The sequence below is a fragment of the Rana temporaria genome, chromosome 3, assembly GCF_905171775.1.
Source record: "Rana temporaria chromosome 3, aRanTem1.1, whole genome shotgun sequence".
NCBI lineage: Eukaryota > Metazoa > Chordata > Amphibia > Anura > Ranidae > Rana > Rana temporaria.
Genome location: NC_053491.1, coordinates 480,263,231 through 480,287,296, shown reverse-complemented (window position 1 = coordinate 480,287,296; position 24,066 = coordinate 480,263,231). Strand labels below are relative to the sequence as shown.

General features: G+C 46.8%; 1 protein-coding gene across 2 annotated transcripts in view; it reads right to left on the bottom strand.

Annotated features, from left to right (window-relative positions):
* LRCH4 (leucine rich repeats and calponin homology domain containing 4) overlaps positions 1-24,066 on the bottom strand; it is a 124,592-nt gene that overhangs the window by 54,875 nt on the left and 45,651 nt on the right. The gene's annotated exons all lie outside the window — the stretch shown is intronic.

Genomic DNA, 24,066 nt, shown 5'->3' with positions numbered 1-24,066 from the left:
GAGTGCTTGGTCTACAACTGATGACATCACAGTGGAACCTCGGTTTACGACAAAAGCATAGATTACATACAACATGGAGGAGTGCTTGGTCTACAACTGATGATGACATCACAGTGGAACCTCGGTTTACGACAAAAGCAGAGATTACATATAAAACATGGAGGAGTGCTTGGTCTACAACTGATGACGACATCACAGTGGAACCTCGGTTTACGAGCAACGCGGTTAACGAGCGTTTTGAAAGACGAGCAACTTTTCATTTTTTTACATCCCGACTCGGTTTGGGAGTGTTGTCTCACAAAATTAGCAGAATTCAAGCTAATGGGGGTGTGCAGTACCACATTTGGCCAGAGGTGCGGGGGCGCCGGTGACACTCGGAGTAGTTTGGAAATACTCCGTTCCCGGGTGTTTGAGGGTTCCCGAGATCAGCTGAGCTGTCCGAGTATTTACGGGGCTCTCTGGCACCCCCACCTCTGGCCACATGTGGTACTGCATGCCATAGAAGTCAATGCGGGACGAATTATCTTCGCTTCCATTGACTTCTATGGGGAAACTCCTGGAACGGATTACGCTCGTAATACAAGGTTGCACTGTACCTGTAAAACATTTGATTACAGAGATGTGAATGTGTTCAAATACAATTCAATGTGATAAACCCAAGGATAGACTTCCTGTCCTCTCTGTATAACATAGAGCAGGAATAAGCAATTAGCGGACCTCCAGCTGTTGCAAAACTACAAGTCCCATCATGCCTCCGCCTCTGGGTGTCATGCTTGTGGCTGTCAAGAGTATTGCTATGCCTCATGGGATTTGTAGTTCTGGAACAGCTGGAGGTCCGCTAATTGCATATCCCTGTCTTAGAGGTTGCCTTACCCTCGCTCCTCTACCTCCATCCAAGTCAAATTCCAAGTCCCGGTACAAACCCAAATGTGTCCTAAACTACTTGCCTACAGGGCACTTTTACCCCCTTCCTGCCCAGGCCATTTTCCAGCTTTCAGCGCTGTCACACTCGAATGACCAATTGGGCCGTCATGCAATGCTGTACTCAAATGAGATTTCTATAATTACCGTATTTATCGGCGTATACCGCACACTTTTTTGCCCTGAAAATCAGGGCAAAATCGTGGGTGTGCGATATACGCCGATACCCGCTTTCCTGCGCCGAGTTTGAATACTGCGCCGACATATACCGAGCGCAGTACACTCGGGTATAGTCGGGCAGTCTCGGCTCCTTCCGCGCTCACGTCCTGGACGTACAGGACGTCAGCGCGAGAGTAGCCGAGCCTGCCCGACTATACCCGAGTGTATTGCGCTCTGTATATGTCGGCGCAGTATTCAAACTCGGCGCGGGAAACGAGCGGGGAGGACGCGAGGACGCCGGACCTGACGAGGCCGCTGATGGATGCCGCGCAAGACACCAAAACTAAGTACAAAAAATCTTTTTTTCACAGGAATTCGTGGCAACTTTAGGGGTGCGCGCTATACCCCGATAAATACGGTATATATTTTTTTGACCACAAATAGAGCTTTCTTTTGGTGGTATTTAAAAGTGGATGTAAACTCTCACATACACCCAGTGTAGTGAACAGCCTCAGATGATAGAGATGAAACAAATCTCCCCACATAAGTATTACATGTATATCTGCCGTCTTCAGCGTTAAATACAGTTTACAAAATTCGCCTGGTGTTAAGAGATTTTCTCTTCCTGTTCAGCACTGCAGTGAAGTCTGGGCATACAGCCAAGGCAGCCGATTGGAGGAAAGGCACACACGCCCCCTCTCCTCATAGGTAGAGACTTTCAGCTCTGATCATTGAATAGTTCAGGGCTCTGCTAATCTATAGCATCCTCCCCAAACACAAAACTCTGGCTGCTTTTATAATATGTGAGAGAGAACTTGTCAGAAGTTCTCAGGCTGATAACAGAAGAACGGAGCAGGAGACAGCTACAGGACATAGTGCTTTGAAGAGAGATAAGAGAACACTGCAGATGTACCCAGCTCAAATTTAATCCACTAACCACTTCAGCCCAGAGCCTCTGAGATTTGGTGTTTACAACTTTTTCTTTGCTAGAAAATTACTTAATGTTTGGGGGTTCAAACACCCTAGAGAATAAAATGGCGGTCGTTGCAATACTTTTTGTCACACCGTATTTGCGCTGCGGTCTTACAAGCGCATCTTTTTAGGGAAAAAAAATTCACTATTTTGAGTTAAAAAAATAAAACCGTAAAGTTAGCCAATTTTTTTTATTTTTTTTTAGATTGTGAAAGATAATGTTACGCCAAGTAAATTGATACTCAACATGTCGCGCTTCAAATTTACGCCCGCTCGTAGAATGGCGATAAACCTTTACCCCAATGATGAGAGGTCACAGTGGTATTTTATTGGATAATCAATAGGATGAGATATCCAATGTAATGGCCCTGAGGGAAATCCAGATATGTAGAAAGCCATAGGGGTCCTACAACAATGAAGATAGGATGGGGCCCTGAGAAGATGTGGCATTTATTGGATTCTGAATAGGATAAGCTATCCAACACAGGAGTCCTCCGACAAATCCTGATATGTAGAAAGCCATTGGGGTCCTACACCAATGGTGAGAAGAAGTGATCCTGAGGGAAATCCAGATGTCCAAAGTGGTATTTGGGGCCCTACACCAATGGTGAGAAGAAGTGATCCTGAGGGAAATCCAGATGTCCAAAGTGGTATTTTATTGGATTATCAATAAGATACGATATCAATCACAGTGGTCATGAGGGAAATCCAGATCTGTAGAAAGTCATAGGGGTGCCACACCAATGAAGATAGGATGGGGTCCTGAGAAGTATCCAAATATGTTCAAATGTGGTATTTATTGGATTCGGAATAGGATAAGCTATCTAATACAGGAGTCCTCAGAGAAATCCCGATGTGTAGAAAGCCGTAAACGTGCCAAACCAATGATGATAGAGGTCCCAATGGTATTTTTTTGGATAATCATCAATAGGATAAGATATACAATGTAATGGTCCTGAGGGAAATCCAGATATGTAGAAAGGTGTAGGAGGTGCCACACCAATGGTGAGAGGAAGTGATCCCGAGGGGAATCCAGATATGTTCAATGTGGTATTTATTGGATTCTGAATAGGATAAGCTATCCAACACAGGAGTCCTCAGAGAAGTGTAGAAAGCCATAGGGGTCCTAGACCAATAGTGAGAAGAAGTGATCCAGAGGGAAATCCAGATGTTCAAAGTGGTATTTGGGGTCCTACACCAATGGTGAGAGGAAGTGATCCTGAGGGGAATCCAGATGTCCAAAGTGATATTTTATTGGATTATCAATAAGATACGATATCAATCACAGTGGTCATGAGGGAAATCCAGATCTGTAGAAAGTCATAGGGGTGCCACACCAATGAAGATAGGATGGGGTCCTGAGAAGAATCCAGATATGTTCAATGTGGTTATTTATTGGATTCTGAGTAGGATAAGCTATCCAACACAGGAGTCCTTTGAGAAATCCCCATGTGTAGAAAGCCGTAAACATGCCAAACCAATGATGATAGGAGGTCACAGTGGTATTTTTTTGGGATAATCATCAATAGGATAAGATATACAATGTAATGGTCCTGAGGGAAATCCAGATATGTAGAAAGCCGTAGGCAGTGCCACAACAACGGTGTGAGGAAGTGATCCCGAGAGGAATCCAGATATGGTCAATGTGGTATTTATTGGATTCTGAATAGAATAAGCTATCCAAACACAGGAGTCCCCAGAGAAATCCCGATGTGTAGAAGCCGTAGAGGTGCCACACCTACGGTGTGAGGAAGTGATCCCGAGAGGAATCCAGATATGGTCAATGTGGTATTTAATGGATTCTGAATAGGATAAGCTATCCAACACAGGAGTCCCCTGAGAAATCCCAAACCAATGACGATAGAGGTCACAATGGTATTTTCTTTGGATAATCAATAGGATAAGATATACAATGTAATGGTCCTGAGGGAAATCCAGATATGTGGAAAGCCATAGGGGTCCTACAACAATGGTGAGAGGAAGTGATCCTGAGGGAAATCCAGATGTCCAAAGTGGTATTTTATTGGATTATCAATAAGATACGATATCAAAAACACAGGGGTCGCGAGGGAAATTCCGATATGTAGAAAGTCATAGGGGTCCCACACCAATGGTGAGAGTAAGTGATCCTGAGGGAAATCCAGATATGTTGAAAGCCATAGGGGTCCTACACCAATGAAGATAGGATGGGTCCCTGAGAAAAATCCAAATATGTTCAATGTGGTATTTATTGGATTCTGAAACGGATAAGCCGGGGGTGTCCAAACTTTTTTCAAAGAGGGCCAGATTTGATGAAGTGAACATGCGTAAGGGCCGACCATTTTGCCTGACATTCTTTGAACCATTAAAATTAAATGCAAATTAACTAATACTCTGCCCAACAAGAATTCTCTTGCCTTTTTAGCTGTGTGTGGTCAAGATTCTAAGGATGAGCTCGGGCGTGTTATTTGGATATACAGTATTTAATCGGCGTATAACACACACCTTCACTGTAAGAGGGAAGTTTCGGGGATAAAAAATAAATAAAAATTTAAATGAAGAATTATGAAGCAAAATAAGGGTCATTGCCCATCAATGCAGCCTCACCATTGCCATGAATGCAGCCTCACCATTGCAATGAATACAGCCTCACAAGTACCATGAATGCAGTTTCACCATTTACATGAATGCAGCCTCTGAATGCACGATGCTCGGGCATTCGTTGGGGGCTACAAAAGAGATATATATCCAAATTACCAGTGGGGCCGCATTTTAACCGGAACGCGGGCCGCAATTGGCCCCCCGGTCCGGACTTTGGACATGCCTGGGATAAGCTATCTAACACAGGAGTCCTCAGAGAAATCCCGATGTGTAGAAAGCCATAGGGGCCCTACACCAATGGTGAGAAGAAGTGATCCTGAGGGAAATCCAGATGTCCAAAGTGATATTTTATTGCAGGGTTTGACAAATTTGCTTGGAATCTAGGAGCCAGCTAAAAAAGTTAGGAGCCAGAAAACGCATCCCGTCCCGACGAGCTCACGCAGCAGAAGCGAACACATACGTGAGTAGCACCTGCATATGTAAACGGTGTTCAAACCACACATGTGAGGTATCGCTGTGATTGGTAGAGCGAGAGCAATAATTCTAGCCCTAGTCCTCCTCTGTAACTCAAAACATGCAACCTGTAGATTTTTTTAAACGTCGCCTATGAAGATTTTAAAGGGTAAAAGTTTGACGCCATTCCACGAGAGGACGCAATTTTGAAGCGTGACATACTGGGTATGAATTTACTCGGCGTAACATTATCTTTTATAATATTAAAAAAAATGGGGATAACTTTACCGTTGTCTTATTTTTTAATTAAAAAAAGTGTAATTTTTTCCCAAAAAAGTGCGCTTGTAAGACCGCTGCGCAAATACGGCGTGACAGAAAGTATTGCAACGATCGCCATTTTATTCTCTAGGGTGTTAGGATAAAAAATATATATATAATGTTCGGGGGTTCTAATTAGAGGGAAGAATATGGCAGTGAAAATAGTGAAGAATGACATTAGAATTGCTGTTCAACTTGTAATGCTTAACTTGTAATACCAACGGCCACCACCAGATGGCGCCAGCTCACACATCTGGTGGTAATAACTTGTAATACCAACGGCTCACCACCAGATGGCGCCAGCTCAAAAAAAAAAAACACACACTATTTCTAGTCGCCATGGCGACCGGGATTTGTTGAGCCCTGTATATATCGGATGTGGTATTTGATGCCAATCACCTGAAATCTCAAACAATGTCATCTTCCGTCTAACCAATCTTCTTTAAAATTAGCCAACACCCAACGCCCCCCCCCAATGTCATGAAGATGGAGAAGATGAGGCGTTTGTAGTCCAAATCAGGTGAATGGACTAGAGTGACTACAAACAAAAACGTCAGCACTACTACCCATACATCACATGGAAAGCAGAGCTCCCGGGTGCTCGATCCACAGTAGTTGGCTGTGGGTATGGAGTTGGGTGTATGGGATTGTATTGTGTTTTTTATTTTGTTTGTTTATTTTTTTGAGGTTGAACTGGATGGACTTGTGTCTTTTTTCAACCTGACTAACTATGTAACTATGTAACTATGTAAAGTAACGAGGAAAAGATGATCCACACTCCGGTCGTTGCTCTTTAAAGAAGCATCGTATTTATAAACGAGCCACAGTGAACAAACGCAAATGAGAACAGTTGACGTGTTTCAGCCTATAAGGCCTTAGTCATAACCCGAGAACAGTTGACGCGTTTCAGCCTATAAGGCCCTTAGTCATTATTCAGTCAGTTATGACTAAGGCCTTATAGGCTGAAAACGAGTCAACTGTTCTCATTTGTGTTTGTTCACTGTGGCTTGTTAATAAATACACTGGCCCTGATTCAGATAGAGATACAACGGCGTATCTCCTGATAGGCCGTCGTATCTCTGAGTTCCGTCCGTCGTATCTATGCGCCCTAATTCAGAGAATCAGGTTCTGCATAGATCTCCCTAAGATCCGACAGGTGTAAGTGACTTACGCCGTCGGATCTTAGGCTGCAATTCCAGGCCGGCCGCTAGGTGGCGTTTCGTTTTTTTGTACACGAGGAATATGCAAATGAGGCGTTCCGCCGATTCAGAAACAAACGCCCGCCGCTTTTTTTTACGTCGTTTGCGTTCGGCTTTTTCCGGCGGATAGTTACCCCTGCTATATGCGGCGTATCCTATGTTAAGTATTGCCGTCGTTCCTGGGTCGAATTTTAAATTTTTAACGTCGTTTGTGTAAGTCGGTCGCGAATACGGATGGACGTAATTTACGTTCATGTCGAAACCAATGACGTGCTAGCGACGTCATTTGGATCAATGCACGCTGAGAAATTTAGCTGGCGCCGCATGCGCAGTTTGATCGGCACGGGGACACGCCTGATTTAAATAGTATACTCCCCCTAGCCACGGAATTTGAATTTCGCCGGGGGATATACGATCCGCCGGCGCAACTTTAGAGGCAAGTGCTTTCTGAATACAGCACTTGCCTCGAAAACTTGCGCGGGCGGATCGTAAATCAGATAGATTAGCAGATCTTTAGATCCGCGTAATCTATCTGAATCTAGCCCACTGATTTTTTAAAGAGCAACGACCGGAGTACGGATCATCTTTTCCTCACTAGAGTGACTACACCACCTTTCCTCCATAGAGTGTTGTCACCCTAGGACAAGTCTATGTTACTGGCTTGATCACCAGGTAGAGAAAAAAAAAAAAGGTCTAAAAAAGGAAGACTACTGCAGCCACCACATACAAAGACTGGTAAGCTGCAATACAAAACATTTCTAGGTTTAGATATAATTTAGGATCACATGATGGAACTCGGGAGCCATGTCTTTTTTGTCCACAAAAGTGAGAACACCCCTCAATGTGAGTGTACAGCTTGTATAACAGTGTAAAATTTGCTGTCCCCTCAAAATAACTCAACACACAGCCATTAATGTCTAAACCGCTGGCAACAAAAGTGAGTACACCCCAAAGTGAGATGCTGTGCCAGTTTTCAGGCCTTTGCCCTCAATGGCATGACCCCGCAGCATGTGATAGAGTAACGTCTGGCAGCCATCTTGCTCTGTATATCCATCTTTCAGCTATCAGAGAAGTATATACAGAGCTGCATAATACAGGAAACTGGAGGGGAGGGGGGGGGGGGGCACGCTCTCATGCTTACTGTACCCATAATGAAGTATAGAAGAAGAGGAGGGGGAGGGGGGGAGAGACTCGCACACACAGTAAAAGCAGGAAACCTGAGATTACACAATCACGTTCTGCAGAATGAGCCAACATCTTCCGCTGATCAGAGAAAGCCACTAACTGCTTCACCACAACCCCCCCTCCCATGTATAGCACTAATACACAACCCCCCCTCCCATGTATAGCACTAATACCCCCCCTCCCATGTATAGCACTAATACCCCCCCCTCCCATGTATAGCACTAATACACAACCCCCCCCTCCCATGTATAGCACTAATACACAACACCCGTCTGACAACCTGGCTTATATTATAACCACATCATTAGACAGAAGAGCTACATATACTCCAACGTCTGATTTCCCCAAGACCCAACTTTGTTGTTTTGCATAGAGTGTAGTCAACGTCATGCCAGCCTCGTCATGCCAGCCTGCATGCTCCTATATCACCAAGTGAACATATGCATGCGTGTCTTAGTACATTGATGGGTGCATGTCGTCATGCATAGTCCTGCCTGTTTGCTCCCCCCCCCCCCCCCCCGGCACTCATGTTAGCACCAAATGAGCAAAGATCTGAGCGGTGTGCTGTGTGATCTTCAGCAAGAACCTAGTCCTGATTTCTAAGGTCTCCTGTTATGGTCTCTACAATGCTCCTTTGATCATGACACTGTGTGCTGACCCTGGACCTTTACTGCCCGATCGTGGCCAATCCTGCTGACCTCAAACCTGCCTGTGCCTCTGCAATTTCGTTGCCCAACTGTTGCCAATCCTGACGATTACGACTCTGCCTGCTGCCTCTACACATTAGTTGCCTGATTATTGCCAATCCTGGCCACCATGATTCTGCTTTCTGTCTTTGCAACTTTGTAGCCTGATTATTCCTCATCATGATTCTGCCTGCTGCCTCTGCACTTTTGGTGCCCAATTGTTGCCAATCCTGCCCACCATGACTCTACCGCCTGCCTCTGCACTTTCATTGCCCAATTATTTCCAATCCTGCGGACCTTGACTCTGCACTATAGTTGCCCGGTCGTTGCCAATATCTGCCAATCCTGCTGACCACAAACCTGCCTGTGCCTCTGCAATTTGGTTGCCCAACTGTTGCCAATCCTGCCGATTACGACTGCCTGCTCCCTCTGCACATTTGTTGCCCGATCATTGCCAATCCTGCCCACCATGATTCCGCTTTCTGTCTTTGCAATTTTGTAGCCCGATTATTCCGCACCATGACTCTGCACCTTCACCCAATTCTTGCCAACCTCAGACAATTCTGCTGGACCATGACTCTGCCGCCTGCCTCTGCACTATTGTTGCCCGGTCGTTGCCAATGTCTGCCAATCCTGTCAACCACAAACCTGCTTGTGCTTCTGCAATTTGGTTACCCAACTGTTGGCAATCCTGCCAGCTATAGGCCCGTCTGCTGCCTCGCACTTTTGTTGCCCAAATTTTGCCAATCCTACAGATCATGATTCTCTCTGCTGCCCCTGGACATTTACTGCCCGATCGTTGCCAATCTTTCTGTTTACAAATCTGCATGCTGCCTCTGCAATTTGGTTGCTCAACTGTTGCCAATCCTGACGATTACGACTCTGCCTGCTGCCTTTGCACATTTGTTGCCCGATTATTGCCAATCCTGCCCACCACGATTCTGCTTTCGGTCTTTGCAATTTTGTAGCCCAATTATTCCTCACCACGATTCTGCCTGCTGCCTCTGCACTTTCGTTACCCAATTGTTGCCAATCCTGCCCACCATGACTCTGCCTCTGCACTATTATTGACCGGTCATTGTCAATATCTGCCAATCCTGCTGACCACAAACCTGCCTGTGCCTCTGCAATTTGGCTGCCCAACTGTTGCCAATCCTGCCGATTACGGCTCTGCCTGCTGCCCCTGCACATTTGTTGCCCGATCATTGCCAATCCTGCCCACCACGATTCTTCTTTTGATCTTTGCAATTTTGTAGCCTGATTATTCCTCACCATGATTCTGCCTGCTGCCTCTGCACTTTCATTGCCCAATTGTTACCAATCCTGCCCACAATGACTCTGCCTGCTGCCTCTGCGCTTTTGTTGCCCAATTGTTGCCAATCCTATCCAACCATGACTGCCTGCTGAATCTGCACCTTCACACAATCCTTGCCAACCTCAGCCAATCCTGCTGACCATGACTCTGCTGCCCGCCTCTGCTGCCCAGTCGTTGTCAATATCTGCCAATCCTGCAGACCACAAACCTGCCCGTGCCTCTGCAATTTGGATACCCAACTGTTGCCAAAACTACCAACTCTAGGTCTGTCTGCTGCCTCTGCACTTTTGTTGCCCAAATTTTGCCAATCCTACTGATTACAACTCTGCCTGCTGACTCTGCACATTTGTTGCCCGATCATTGCCAATCCTGCCCACCATGATTTTGCCTTCTTTCTGCCTTTGCAATTTTGTAGTCCGATTATTCCTCACCATGATTCTGCATGGTGCATTTGCACTTTTGTTGCCAATCCTATCCACCATGACTCTGCCTACTGCCTATGCACCGTCACCCAATCCTGCTGACCATGACTTTGCACTATTGTTGCCCGGTCGTTGCCAATATCTGCCAATCCTGTCAACCACAAACCTGCTTGTGCCTCTGCAATTTGGTTGCCCAACTGTTGCCAATCCTGCCGACTATAGGTCCGTCTGCTGCCTCTGCACATTTGTTGCCCGATCATTGCCAATCCTGCACATAACCATTCTGCTTTCGGTCTTTGCAATTTTGTAGCTCAATTATTCCTCACCATGATTCTGCCTGCTGCCTCTGCACTTCCATTGCCCAATTGTTGCCAATCCTGCCCACCATTACTCTGCCTGCTGCCTCTTCAACTATAGTTGCCCGGTCGTTGCCACAAGCTGCCAATCCTGCTGACCACAAATCTGCCCGTGCCTCCGCAATTTGGTTGCCCAACTGTTGTCAATCCTGACGATTACCGCTCAGTCTGCTGCCTCTGCACATTTGTTGCCCGATCATTGCCAATCCTGCCCACCATGATTCTGCTTTCGGTCTTTGCAATTTTGTAGCCTGATTATTCCTCACATGATTCTGCCTGCTGCCTCTGCACTTTCATTGCCTAATTGTTATCAACCCTGCCCACCATGACTCTGCCCGCTGAATCTGCACCTTTACCCAATCCTTGCCAACCTCAGCCAATCCTGACCATGACTCTGCTGCCTGCCTCTGCTGCCCAGTCGTCAATATCTGCCAACCACAAACCTGCCCGTGCCTCTGCAATTTGGATACATAACTGTTGCCAATACTACCAACTATAGGTCAGTCTGCTGCCTCTGCACTTTTGTTGCCCAAATGTTGCCAATCCTACTGATTACAACTCTGCCTGCTGCCTCTGTACATTTATTGCCAGTCCTGCTGACTACAACTTTGTCTGAAGCCTCTGCACTTTTATTGCCCATCTCTGCCAACCACAAGTCAGCCTGCTGCCTCTGCACTTTTATTGCCCATCTCTGCCAACCACAAGTCAACCTGCTGCCTCTGTACTTTTATTGCCCATTGTGATACATTTGCCTATATGTCTCAGTGTACTGCTCCCTGCTAGCCATGGGTAGAGGTAGAAAGGAATTTCATGTGTGATTCATTGCTCTGACCGGTTATTGACGTGCTAATGTCCCCTCACTATTCTAAACGTTAATTGATCTATTGTGTTGTGTAAAGAAGATCTGTGTTTACCCTTAAAAGATGTGTATTGTATCATCAGGCTAAATGATTAGAGAAGTAGTATGTTAATTATTCTGATTGCTTCAGTGTAGTAATTAACTCCCCTGATGTCTTTATCTAAAGAAATGTGTCTGCAGGGTCGGCTCCGACTTGTCTCCTATAATCTGTATGGGAAACCCCACTGTGTGAGGGGGGCGTTCCTAACAGGCTGTAACCACATATAAGCTGAGTTTTTGTGTCAATAAAGTGTCTTGGTTCCAGCATCCAGTCTTGACTCATGTGTGGGGAATCCTGTGATGTTCTTGTATGGAGAGGAGGGAATGCTTGACGGGGATATCATACCGATACCGTCACAAATTGGTTGGCAGCAGCGGGATCTTCCCTTCTACTCTCCTTCACACCCGGATTCCAAGCAGACACTGGAAGGATTGCTAGCAACAAAACCAAGCGGGTCATCATAGCGGAATCAATGGAGATAGACCAGGAGGACGGGATTGCAGCAACGCCAGCAGTACAAGAGATGGAGACACCAGTGATTCAGGAGGAGGAATCGCCAGCCAACAAGCTAATGAGAGAGAAGCTAGCGTGGTTCGGCCCGAACCCAACGCCGGATGTGGTGCTGAAAGTGATGGACCTGTTAGCGGAGGAGGCTAAACAAATAAGAGACACAGAACTACAGAAGGATAAACAAATAAGGGACGCAGAACTACAGGAGGCTAAAGAAATAAGAGACGCAGAGCTACAGGAGGCTAAAGAAATAAGAGACGCAGAGCTACAGGAGGCTAAAGAAATAAGGGACGCAGAACTACAGAAGGATAAACAAATAAGGGACGCAGAACTACAGTTAAAACTGGCAGCAGTCCAACAAGCAGCCGCACCTTCTCCGAACAGTGAGTACAGCACAGCAGACGCAAGGAAGATTCCGTTTAGCGCTTTTAAAGCTTTTGATGAAAAGGACTGTGAAATTGATAACTACCTGGCGGATTTTGAGCGACAATGTAACCTGCACCGAATAGCTAGAAGAGAGTGGGTTGCAATATTGTCAGGCAAACTGTCAGGCAAAGCTTCTGATGCTTTCCGGACCGTGCCAGATCAGGATATCCATAGCTACGCCCGGGTTAAAGAAGCGCTCCTGGCTCGTTATGCAGTAACCCCAGAGTCCCACCGACAGAAGTTCAGGGACTCACGCAAAACCACGAAAGACTCTTACGCAGAATGGGCATGCCAGCTGTCCCTGTCGGCCTCTAACTGGGTTAACAGCAGCCAGGCCACCACCGCAGAGGACATTTTGCAACTAATGCTCCTGGAGCAATTTTACAATCACATCCAGACGGATGTCAAAGATTGGGTGAGAGATCGCAGGCCCATGACTCTACCAGAGGCCGCGAAGTTGGCGGATGAATATGCGGATACTCGCAAGACAAACCAGGTCACACCACGGGTACAACCGCCACGACCAACGGCGCCCTCACACCCACCAGCCGCTAGATACCAACCTTCTAACAGACCGGTGACATCTAGCCCTCGCTATCCACGCCAGGAGGACAACGAACAACGCTGCTTCCGGTGCAAACAGTTGGGTCACTTCAAGCAGAATTGCCCCATGAATGACAACACCAGGTCAAATTGGTCTCAACCTGGGTACCGCCCACCAGCAGCAGCCCATTGTGTAGACTCGGCTTGGGATCCCCAGGAGCGGGGTCGGGAAGAACCATTGGGCACCCCTTACGAAGCCCTCATGGTACAATCTGCTATTACGGACAACAGGGAACACCATTGTCAGCTGGTCATGGGCTCCAGCCCTGAGCCGGAGGGGCCCTGGAGGGAGCTGGGCAGAAAGAGGCACCACCGGCCATCCTTCAAGAAGAAGAGGTCCTGGAAGTCATATAACCAGCGGACCTGGGAGGAGAAGAAGCGACTGGAGGAGAGGGAGTCGCAGCGGGCGTCCCAGATGCGGGCCGAGATGTTCGCCAAGGGCCCACCGGTGGCCCCTTACACCACCACCCAGTTCCTGATGATGAAGGACCACGTGGAGAGCCTGCAGGACATGAGCAAGCAGGATCTGATCCGTGAGTACATAGAGCTGGAGGAGTGCATAAGCCGCATGGAGGAGGAGAACAACCAACTGAGGTCACAGCAGGCTGACCCCCCCAGGCTCCATGAACTGGAGATGGAGCTGGAGAAGCTCCAAGAGGAGAACCGGCGGCTGCGGAGGGAGCAGGGGGTGGCTGACCTTATGGGGCTCTGAGTCCCCTCTCTCCCCCCCCCCCCCGGACTCTGAGCACCAGTGCTACAACAAATATAACTTTTCCTTTTTATGAATCTCCTGTGATTGTCACTTCAGAGCCATAACCTGCCCCCTCCCATAGCGGGACACCTAGACGGCGGCGCACAGACCCATTCGCTGTCTTCACACTGACTTCTGGTGACTTTGCAGATCGCACAAAGACTTGGGGACTGACCGGCGTGTGATCTGACGACCCGGTGACATACCTGAGTCTGAAGCAGTTGTCAAGGGAGGTCAGTCATGCCAAACGGAGTTAACCTCGGACTAAAAGCTCTGAACCCGTCAACCCTACTGGACCAGGGAAGGTCCAACCGGAGTTGCCGGAGCAGGGAGCAAAAGGGGGGCCATTGTGATACATTTGCCTATATGTCTCAGTGTACTGCTCCCTGCTAGCCATGGGTAGAGGTAGAAAGGAATTTCATGTGTGATTCATTGCTCTGACCGGTTATTGACGTGCTAATGTCCCCTTACTATTCTAAACGTTAATTGATCTATTGTGTTGTGTAAAGAAGATCTGTGTTTACCCTTAAAAGATGTGTATTGTATCATCAGGCTAAATGATTAGAGAAGTAGTATGTTAATTATTCTGATTGCTTCAGTGTAGTAATTAACTCCCCTGATGTCTTTATCTAAAGAAATGTGTCTGCAGGGTCGGCTCCGACTTGTCTCCTATAATCTGTATGGGAAACCCCACTGTGTGAGGGGGGCGTTCCTAACAGGCTGTAACCACATATAAGCTGAGTTTTTGTGTCAATAAAGTGTCTTGGTTCCAGCATCCAGTCTTGACTCATGTGTGGGGAATCCTGTGATGTTCTTGTATGGAGAGGAGGGAATGCTTGACGGGGATATCATACCGATACCGTCACACCCATCTCTGCCAGTGTTGCCAACCATTAGTCAGCCTGCTGCCTCTGCACTTTTATTGCCCATCTCTGCCAACCACAAGTCAACCTGCTGCCTCTGTACTTTTATTGCCCATCTCTGCCAGTGTTGCCAACCATTAGTCAGCCTGCTGCCTCTGCACTTTTGTTACCCCCATTATTGGCAATCCTGCCGACTATGACTCTGCCGGCTGCCTCTGCACCTTTAATTGCCCAATCACTGCCAATCTCAGCCAATCCTGCTAACCCCCGACTTTGCCACCTTCCTCTGCACTTTTTAAAAAATAAATTTGTGTCGACACAAATTTTTTTTTCTATTTGCACATGAATACGAGAGTGTGACAGGTGTCAGCAGCCACCAACTGATTAAGATTCAAGGGTCACCCGGTTGCTTGCAAGGCTAACCTGTTTTTTTGGCCTCTGCACTTTAGTTGCCAATCCTGCTGACTATAGGTCTGTCTGCTGTCTCTGCACTTTGGTTGCTCGATTGTTGCCAATCCTGCTCACCACGACTCTTCCTGCCGCCTCTGCACTTTTGTTTCCTCAAATGCTGCCAGTATCGAGGACTACGATAGCCAACCAGCCCACTACGACAATAGCTGCTGCCCCTATACTTTCGTTGCCCATCTCTGCCAATCTGGCCAACCACAAATTTGCCTGCAGTTCATGAACCTTGGCTCCCGACCGCCTTCTGTGACCTCATTTGATGACCTGATCTTGGCAGCTTTAAAGTGTTATCAAACCCTCCGATCTGAAAATAAATAGTGCTGCACGCCTCAGCACTTACCATGTGTGCTTTCCTATGAAGGACGGTCATTGCTTAGCATTCCGTATCCGAAAATCCTCTCTACTCCACATAGTTACATAGTAGGAGAGGTTGAAAAAACAAGAGACAAAGTCCATCAAGTCCAACCTGTGTGTGTGATTATATGTCAGTATTACATTGTATATCCCTGTATGTTGTGGTCGTTCAGGTGCTTATCTAAGGCCTCATGCCCACGGACGTTTTAAAAAACAGGCTGTAAAGCTAGTACGGACGCCAGGAAAAATGCATTGTTTTTAAACGCGATTTTTTCCTCGTTTTGCATTGAATTCAATCCACGTTTCGCCACGCCAGCTTTCAGCCGCGTTTCTTTCTCTATTCAAAATCAATGGTTCCCTATGGGAGCACCGGAGAGCGGGAGAAGACGCCGGAAAGAGCGGAGAAGTCGGAGGAAGAAAAAACCCCGAAGTCGGAGGAAGGAAAAACCCCGAAGTCGGAGGAAGGAAAAACCCCGAAGTCGGAGGAAGGAAAAACCCCGAAGTCGGAAGAAGAAGACCCCCGAAGTCGGAAGAAGAAGACCCCCGAAGTCGGAAGAAGAAGACCCCCGAAGTCGGAAGAAGAAGACCCCCGAAGTCGGAAGAAGAAGACCCCCGAAGTCGGAAGAAGAAGACCCCCGAAGCTGCCTAATAAATTACTTTAAAAACCTGTGTAGTGTGTTTTTTTTATTGACACTTCTCCCCCCTCCCCCAGGTGAATGGGTAGGGGTAATCGTACCCCATACTCATTCACATAGGGTGGGGGGCCAGGATCTGATTCCGATAAGCCCCCCGCCCGCAGACCCCGACAACCAATGGCCAGGGTTGTCGGGAAGAGGCACTTGTCCTCATCAACATGGGGACAAGGCACTTTGGGGTGGGGGCATGTGGCCTGGTATGGTCTAGGAGGGGGGGGGGATTCCCCTTAACCACTTAAAGCGGGAGTTCACCCATTTGTAAAAAAAAAAAATTTCTCCCCTTAGCTTCCTGCTCGTTCGGTCTAGGGGAATCGGCTATTTGTATTAAAATATGAGCAGTACTTACCCGTTTTCGAGCTGCATCTTCTTCCGTCGCTTCCGGGTATGGGTCTTCGGGAGCGGGCGTTCCTTCTTGATTGACAGCCTTCCGAGAGGCTTCCGACGGTCGCATCCATCGCGTCACTCGTAGCCGAAAGAAGCCGAACGTCGGTGCGGCTCTATACTGCGCCTGCGCACCGACGTTCGGCTTCTTTCGGAAAATCGTGACGCGATGGATGCGACCGTCGGAAGCCTTTCGGAAGACTGTCAATCAAGAAGGAAAGCCCATTCCCGCAGCCCATACCCGGAAGCGACGGAGAGGATGCATCTCGTAAACGGGTAAGTACTGCACATATTTTAAAACAAATAGCCGATTCCCCTAGTAAAAACGAGCATGAAGCTAAGGGGGAAAAGTGCCCTCTAAGGGTGAACCCCCGCTTTAAGACCTGGACCAAAATGCAGGTAAAGGACCAGGCCCCTTTTTGCGATTCGGCACTGCGTTGCTTTAACTGACAATTGCGCGGTCGTTCAACGTGGCTCCCAAAAAAAAGATTTACGTCCTTTTTTTCCCCCCACAAATAGAGCTTTCTATTGGTGGCATTCGATCACCTCTGCGGTTTTTATTTTTTGCGCTATAAACAAAAATAGAGCGACAATTTTGAAAAAAAATGCAATATTTTTTTACTATAATAAATATCCCAAATTTTTTTTATTTTTTTATTATATAATACATTTTTTTTTTATAAAAATGCAATAAAACTATCCCCTATTTTGTAAACGCTATACATTTTGCGCAAACCAATCAATAAACGCTTATTGCGATTGTTTTACCAAAAATAGGTAGAAGAATACGTATCGGCGTTTATTGGTTTGCGCAAAATGTATAGCGTTTACAAAATAGGGGATAGTTTTATTGCATTTTTATAAAATTTTTTTTTTTTTTTTTTACTACCAATGGCGGCGATCAGCGTTTTTTTTCGTGACTGCGACATTATGGCGGACACTTCAGACAATTTTGACACATTTTTCGGGCAATTGTCATTTTCACAGCAAAAAAATGCTATAAAAATGCATTGTTAACTGTGAAAATGACAATTGCAGTTTGGGAGTTAACCACTAGGGGGCGCTGAAGGGGTTAAGTGTGACCTCATATGTGTTTCTAACAGTAGGGCTGGACGTGTGACGTCAGTGATCGCCTTTCCCTATATCAGGGAACAGACGATCAACGACAGCGCCACAGTGAAGAACGGGGAAGCTGTGTTTACACACACCTCTCCCCGTTCTTCAGCTCCGGTGACCGAGGGTCCCGCGGTCACGGAGCTTCGGACCAGGTCGTGTGTACGCGCCGGCGGCGCACGCGACCCCGCGTCTGGGCTTAAAGAGCCACGTACAGGTACGTGCCCAGCCGTGCCATTCTGCCGACGTATATCGGCGTGAAGGGGTCCTTAAGTGGTTAAGATCCATACCAGACCGAAGGGTCTGGTATCATCCTGGGGGGAACCTCACGCAATTTTTTTTTTTCCTTTTTACATTTCGCGGGGGTTCCCCTTCAAGATTCTCCGCACACGAGTCGGATCATCTTAATCCGACTTCTGGTGTGACCTCTATTCAAATCAATGGGCTCCCATAGGGAACCATTGATTTTGAATAGAGAAAGAAATGCTGGACGAGGCTTAACACAGCGTTGAGCCTCGTGAAATCGCATTTTACAGCCTTTGCCGGCCTCGGACGTCTTTACAGCTCTAAGGGCCCTTTCACACTGGTGCGTTTTTGCGGTAAAAATAGCGCTATTATAACGCTCAAAAACGCTCCCCATGCCCCCTCCATTGAAATGAATTAAAAACCGCTGTAAAAATGCGGTAAAAACGGAGCGTTAAAATCACGGTAAAACACCACGATTTTACCGCGTTTTTCATTCATTTCAATGGAGTGGGGCACGGGGAGCGTTTTAATAGCGCTATTTTTACCGCAAAAACACGGCAAAAACGCACCAGTGTGAAAGGGCCCTAACGATGGAGCTTCAGAACGCACTGGTCCTGTTTTTTTTTTGCAGCTCAAAAACGTCATGGTGGGCATGAGGCCATAGACCAGGGATATGCAATTAGCGGACCTCCAGCTGTTGCAAAACTACAAGTCCCATCATGCCTCTGCCTTTGGGTGTCATGCTTGCGGCTGTCAGTGTCTTGCTATGCCTCATGGGATTTGTAGTTCTGCAACAGCTGGAGGTCCGCTAATTGCATATCCCTGGCATAGACCAACATGGAGAGCCGTTATTAAGCTGCAAAAAACGCTCATAAAAGTGGCTGTAAAAACGTCCGTGGGCATGAGGCCTAATAGTTTCTTGAAACTATCGATGCTCCTCGCTGAGACCACCGCCTGTGGAAGGAAATTCCACATCCTTGCTGCTCTCACAGTAAAGAACCCTCTACACAGTTTAAGGTTAAACCTCTTTTCTTCTAATATTAATGAGTGGCCACGTGTCTTATTAACCACTTGTCCACGGCAGGACGTCCTCTTTGTGCGGTGATATCTGAATGATGGTTGCAGCTACAGGCATCATTCAGATATCGCCGTCTTCAGCCGCCGATTCTGTGCACGATAAGAATGATCAAAGCGGCGGTTCCGCCGCTTGATCGTTCTTATAGGCGGCAGGAGGGGTCCCCGTCCCCCCCCCTCGCGCCGCCATCCGGTGCTTCTCCCGTGCCATCGGGGGCCCGGAGAGCGAATCGGCCGGCGCTTGCTGGGAAAGCATAGAGATGACTGGTGACCAGATGGTCACCAGTCATCCCTATGACCGTCGGAGGTGCGGGCGTGACGTTATGGCGGTGATTTTTTTGCACCGATCTCATGCTTTCCAGCCTGGAGGAGAGATGTGGGGTCTTATTGACCCCGCATCTCTCCATAAAGAGGACCCGTCACAGTGATTCCTATTACAAGGGATGTTTACATTCCTTGTAATAGGAAATAAAAGTGATAAAAAAAAAAAAAAAAAAAAAAAAAAAAGTAAAAATAAAAAAATGTCCCTGTCCCGGTAGCTCGCGCTTAGAAGCGAACACGCATGCAAGTCCCGCCCACATATGTAAACGCCGTTCAAACCCCACATGTGAGGTATCGTCGCGTGCATTAGTGCGTGTGCAACAATTCTAGCACTAGACCTACTCTGCAACTGGAAAATAGTAACCTGTAAAAAAATGTTAAAGCGTCGCCTATTGAGATTTTTAAGTACCGAAGTTTGTCGCCATTCCACAAGTGTGTGCAATTTTAAAAGCGTGACATGTTGGGTATCTATTTACTCGGCGTAACATCTTTCACATTATACAAAAAAAATTGGGCCAACTTTACTGTTTTTAATCCATGAAACCGTTTCCCCCCCGCCCAAAAAAAAAGCGTTTGAAAAATGATTGCGCAAATACCGTGCGGGGGAAAAAAAAGTTGCAAGGACCGCAATTTTATTCCCTAGGATGTCTGCTAAAAATATATATATATATATATATATATATATATATATATATATATATATATATATATATATATATATATATATATATATATATATATATATATATATATATATATATATATATATATACATATATATACACATATACACACACACATATATATATATATATATATATATATATATATATATACATATATATATATATATACACACACACACACTGTTTGGGGGTTCTGATTAATTTTCTAGCGGTTAAATTACATTTTGCGAAAACGTTTTCTCCCTATTGTGGGGTCACCAGTACGGTATTTATACATTGAAATCCTATCCCCTCTCAAGCGTCTCTTCTCCAGAGAGAATAAGTTCAGCGCTCGCAACCTTTCCTCATAACCAATATCCTCCAGATCCTTTATTAGTTTTGTCGCCCTTCTTTGTACTCTACATTTCCAGTACATCCTTCCTGAGGACTGGTACCCAGAACTGGACGGCATACTCTAGGTGCGGTGGACCAGAGTCTTGTAGAGCGGGAGAATTATCATTTTATCCCTGGAGTTCATCCCCTTTTTAAATGCCAATATTCGGTTTGCTTTGTTATCATGCAATGCCAAGCTGCTGCCATTGCTGAGCCTCATCTACTAGGACCCCCCAGGTCATTTTTCATCCTAGATTCCCCCAGGAGGTTCTCCCCCAGTGTGTACTGTAGATTGCATTCATATTTTTGCCACCCAAATGCATTATTTTATATTTTTCCACATTAAACCTCATTTGCCATGTAGTTGCCCCTCCCCCATTAATTTGTTCAGATCTTTTTGCAAGGTTTCCACATCCTGCAGAGAAGTTATTGCCCTGCTTAGCTTAGTATAGTCCGCAAATACAGAGATTGAGCCGTTAACCCCCATCCTCCAGATCATTTATGAACAGATTAAATAGGATTGGTCCCAGTACAGAACCCTGGGGGACCCCACTACCCACCCCAGACCATTCTGAGTACTCCCCATTTATCACCACCCTCTGAACTCGCCCTTGTAGCCAGTTTTCAATCCAGGAAATCACCCCTATGGTCCATGCCAATGGACCTTACTTTGTACAGTAAACGTTTATGGGGGAACTGTGTCAAATGCTTTTGCAAAATCCAGATACACCACGTTTACGGGTCTTCCTTTATCTAGATGGCAACTCACCTCCTCATAGACGGTTAGGTTAACAGATTGGTTTGGCAAGAATGATTCTTCATGAATCCATGCCGATTACTGCCAATGATACCGTTCTCATTACTAAAATCTTGTATATGGTCCCTTATCATCCCCTCCAAGAGCTTGCATACTATTGATGTTAGGCCAACTGGTTTGTAGTTTCCAGGGATGTAACTTGGAACCCCGTTTCTGACTTTCAGTTGGCTACACCGCTTTGCAGGGTCCCATAAAGACCACCCAGCCGCCCATGTGTGGTCACTTCCAACAAGGACTAGAGCTGTGATCTGTCACCTTGAAAAAGAGGGTCCCTCAAAATGTTATGGTTTCCACTGATGTAAACAGTCATGTAGGGTCTACATCAGGGGTATTAAATTAAAATTCATGGGAGGTCCGATCAATAGAATTCTGTAGAGGTCTGAATCCTTCCCATCGAAGCCCCCATTTTATATCACAATCCTATTCTTACAGCAGTGTCCTCAGTCCCCCACTTCACATCAGTTTCCCCTTAACATTAGTGTCCACTGCCCTCCCTTTACATCACACCCCACAGCACAGCTCCCCCTTTACATCACACCCCACAGCACAGCTCCCCCCTTTACATCACACCCCACAGCTCCCCCATTTACATCACACCCCACAGCACAGCTCCCCCATTTACATCACACCCCACAGCACAGCTCCCCCTTTACATTACACCCCACAGCACAGCTCCCCCTTTACATCTCTCCCCTGCAACACTGCCTCCCACTTTACACCCCCCTCCACATCTGTCTGCTTTCAATCACCCACCCGTTACATCATCCCCCCACAGCACTTGCCCCCCTCTACATTTCTACCTAAGAGCAGGAGACAACGGCACTGGATGGAGGGTAGGAGGCGGAGCTGCCGGGGTTAACTTTTTTGTTACTATGAAAAGTATAGCTGCTGACTTAATAAAAACACACACTCCCCTGTAATCGTGGTCAAGCGATGCAGCCGCCCAAAGCCTCTGCTCTCTCCCCCACCTCTTTCTCTGGCATCACAAGTGTGGGCACCCGGCTGTGACAAGCTTGCTGCTTCACAGCGGGTGCACACTGCGCATGCGCAAGTCACGGGACCTGTAACTTGTCCCAGAAGATTGCAAGGAGAGGAGGGAGAGGAGAACTTCCGTTTGAGTCGCCTAGGTGGAAGTGGGAGCTGGGTACCTGTCAAAGCTAGGCATCCGCCCCCACCCAAAAAAAAAAAATATATATATATATATATATAATATATAACATGCCAACTGTGGCATAGGAGTGGAACTCTGCTTAAAAGTGAAAGACAACAAACATGTTATACTTACCTCCTATGTGCAGTTGGTTTTGCACAGAGCAGCCCCGATACTCTTCTTTTTTGAGTCCCTCTCCTGGCCCCTCCCTCCTGTTGAGTGCCCCCACAGCAAGCAGGTTACTATGGGGGCACCCGAGCCGAGCTGCAGCTCCGTGTGTCCCTTTTTAGTTAAAACAATCCCAATGTGACTTTATAAAGTAACAGGGTGTTCCTGTGCATGCAGACCTCCCAAGGTACCACCAGCCCGTGATGCTGAGCCTCTTTGATTGAAAGAACTGACATCCAATGAATGAAAAAAGAAGGGGTGGCCAGGGAGGAAAGGGCTAAAAGATGATGGAGATTAGGTGGGCTCCGACTTGCTGCAGCTTCTAATGCACCTTGTGAGAAGCTCACAGCGTGCAGTGAAATCAGACTGTGCCATTTTAATACAGGAGAGGAGATAATACAACTGTGCAAGAGAGTGTAGGGAAGGCTGAAGTTCAGATTTAAAGTGTCCCTGTCACTGGCGTGACATACGAGCCGCCAACAGTGACCGCAGCAAACAGTGGGAGGAACACGTGTTTGACGCACCCAGGAAGTGTGGAAAACTTGCCAGGGAGGAGAAAACCGGGGTTTTTTAAAACACGAATCCCTCGAAAATAATAATAATAATAATAATAATAATAATATATTTATATATATATATGGCTTTTTTTCAGGGGGAACTTGGGGGAACTCAGTTCCACCACCTCTGGCTCAGACCCTTTGGTGCCTGCTCACCACAATCACTTGTAAATAAAGAAGTCTGGTTTCTGTGTTTACAAGCGACAGCTCTGCACTCTGTATGTAATGCAATTCTGGTATTTACTGTAATGCCCCTTTAAGACCCTTCTACTGTTTGTGAAATCTGAACGGGTCGTGGTTGAGTTCCTGCACCTATTTTCTGAGAAAAAAAAGCTCTGTGTGTGTGTGATATATATATATATATATATATATATATATATATATATATATATATATATATATATATATATATATATATATCACACACACATACATATACACACACACACACACACACACTTAATATTTTACAGACCAGGGCTTTGTTTACACAGGACCTTGTGGTGACGCAATCACTTTAATATTCACACTTCCCATGAATCAAAAGATCCAGGTCAGCAAAAAATAAAGTTCCCCTTTCATGGCATAAAAAAAGAAATCACTGTGCCCAAACTTCCCACAGAGATCACATGAATACCAATCATTGCTGCAGACAGTCTATGGCTTCTTTAAACCTTGAGGTTATCGGCCCCGCCGTTCCATCCCCGCACGGCGTTCAGAGTCCCGCCACTCAATCCCCGCCGTTCCATCCCCGCAACAGCGCTCAGGGCAACGCCCCGCCGATCCATCCCCGCAACAGCGCTCAGGGCAACGCCCCGCCGTTCCATCCCCGCAACAGCGCTCAGGGCAACGCCCCGCCGTTCCATCCCCGCAACAGCGCTCAGGGCAACGCCCCGCCGTTCCATCCCCGCAACAGCGCTCAGGGCAACGCCCCGCCGTTCCATCCCCGCAACAGCGCTCAGGGCAACGCCCCGCCGTTCCATCTCCGCAACAGTGCTCAGGGCCCATGCCGTTCCATCCCTGCAACAGCGCTCAGGGCCCCGCTTTTC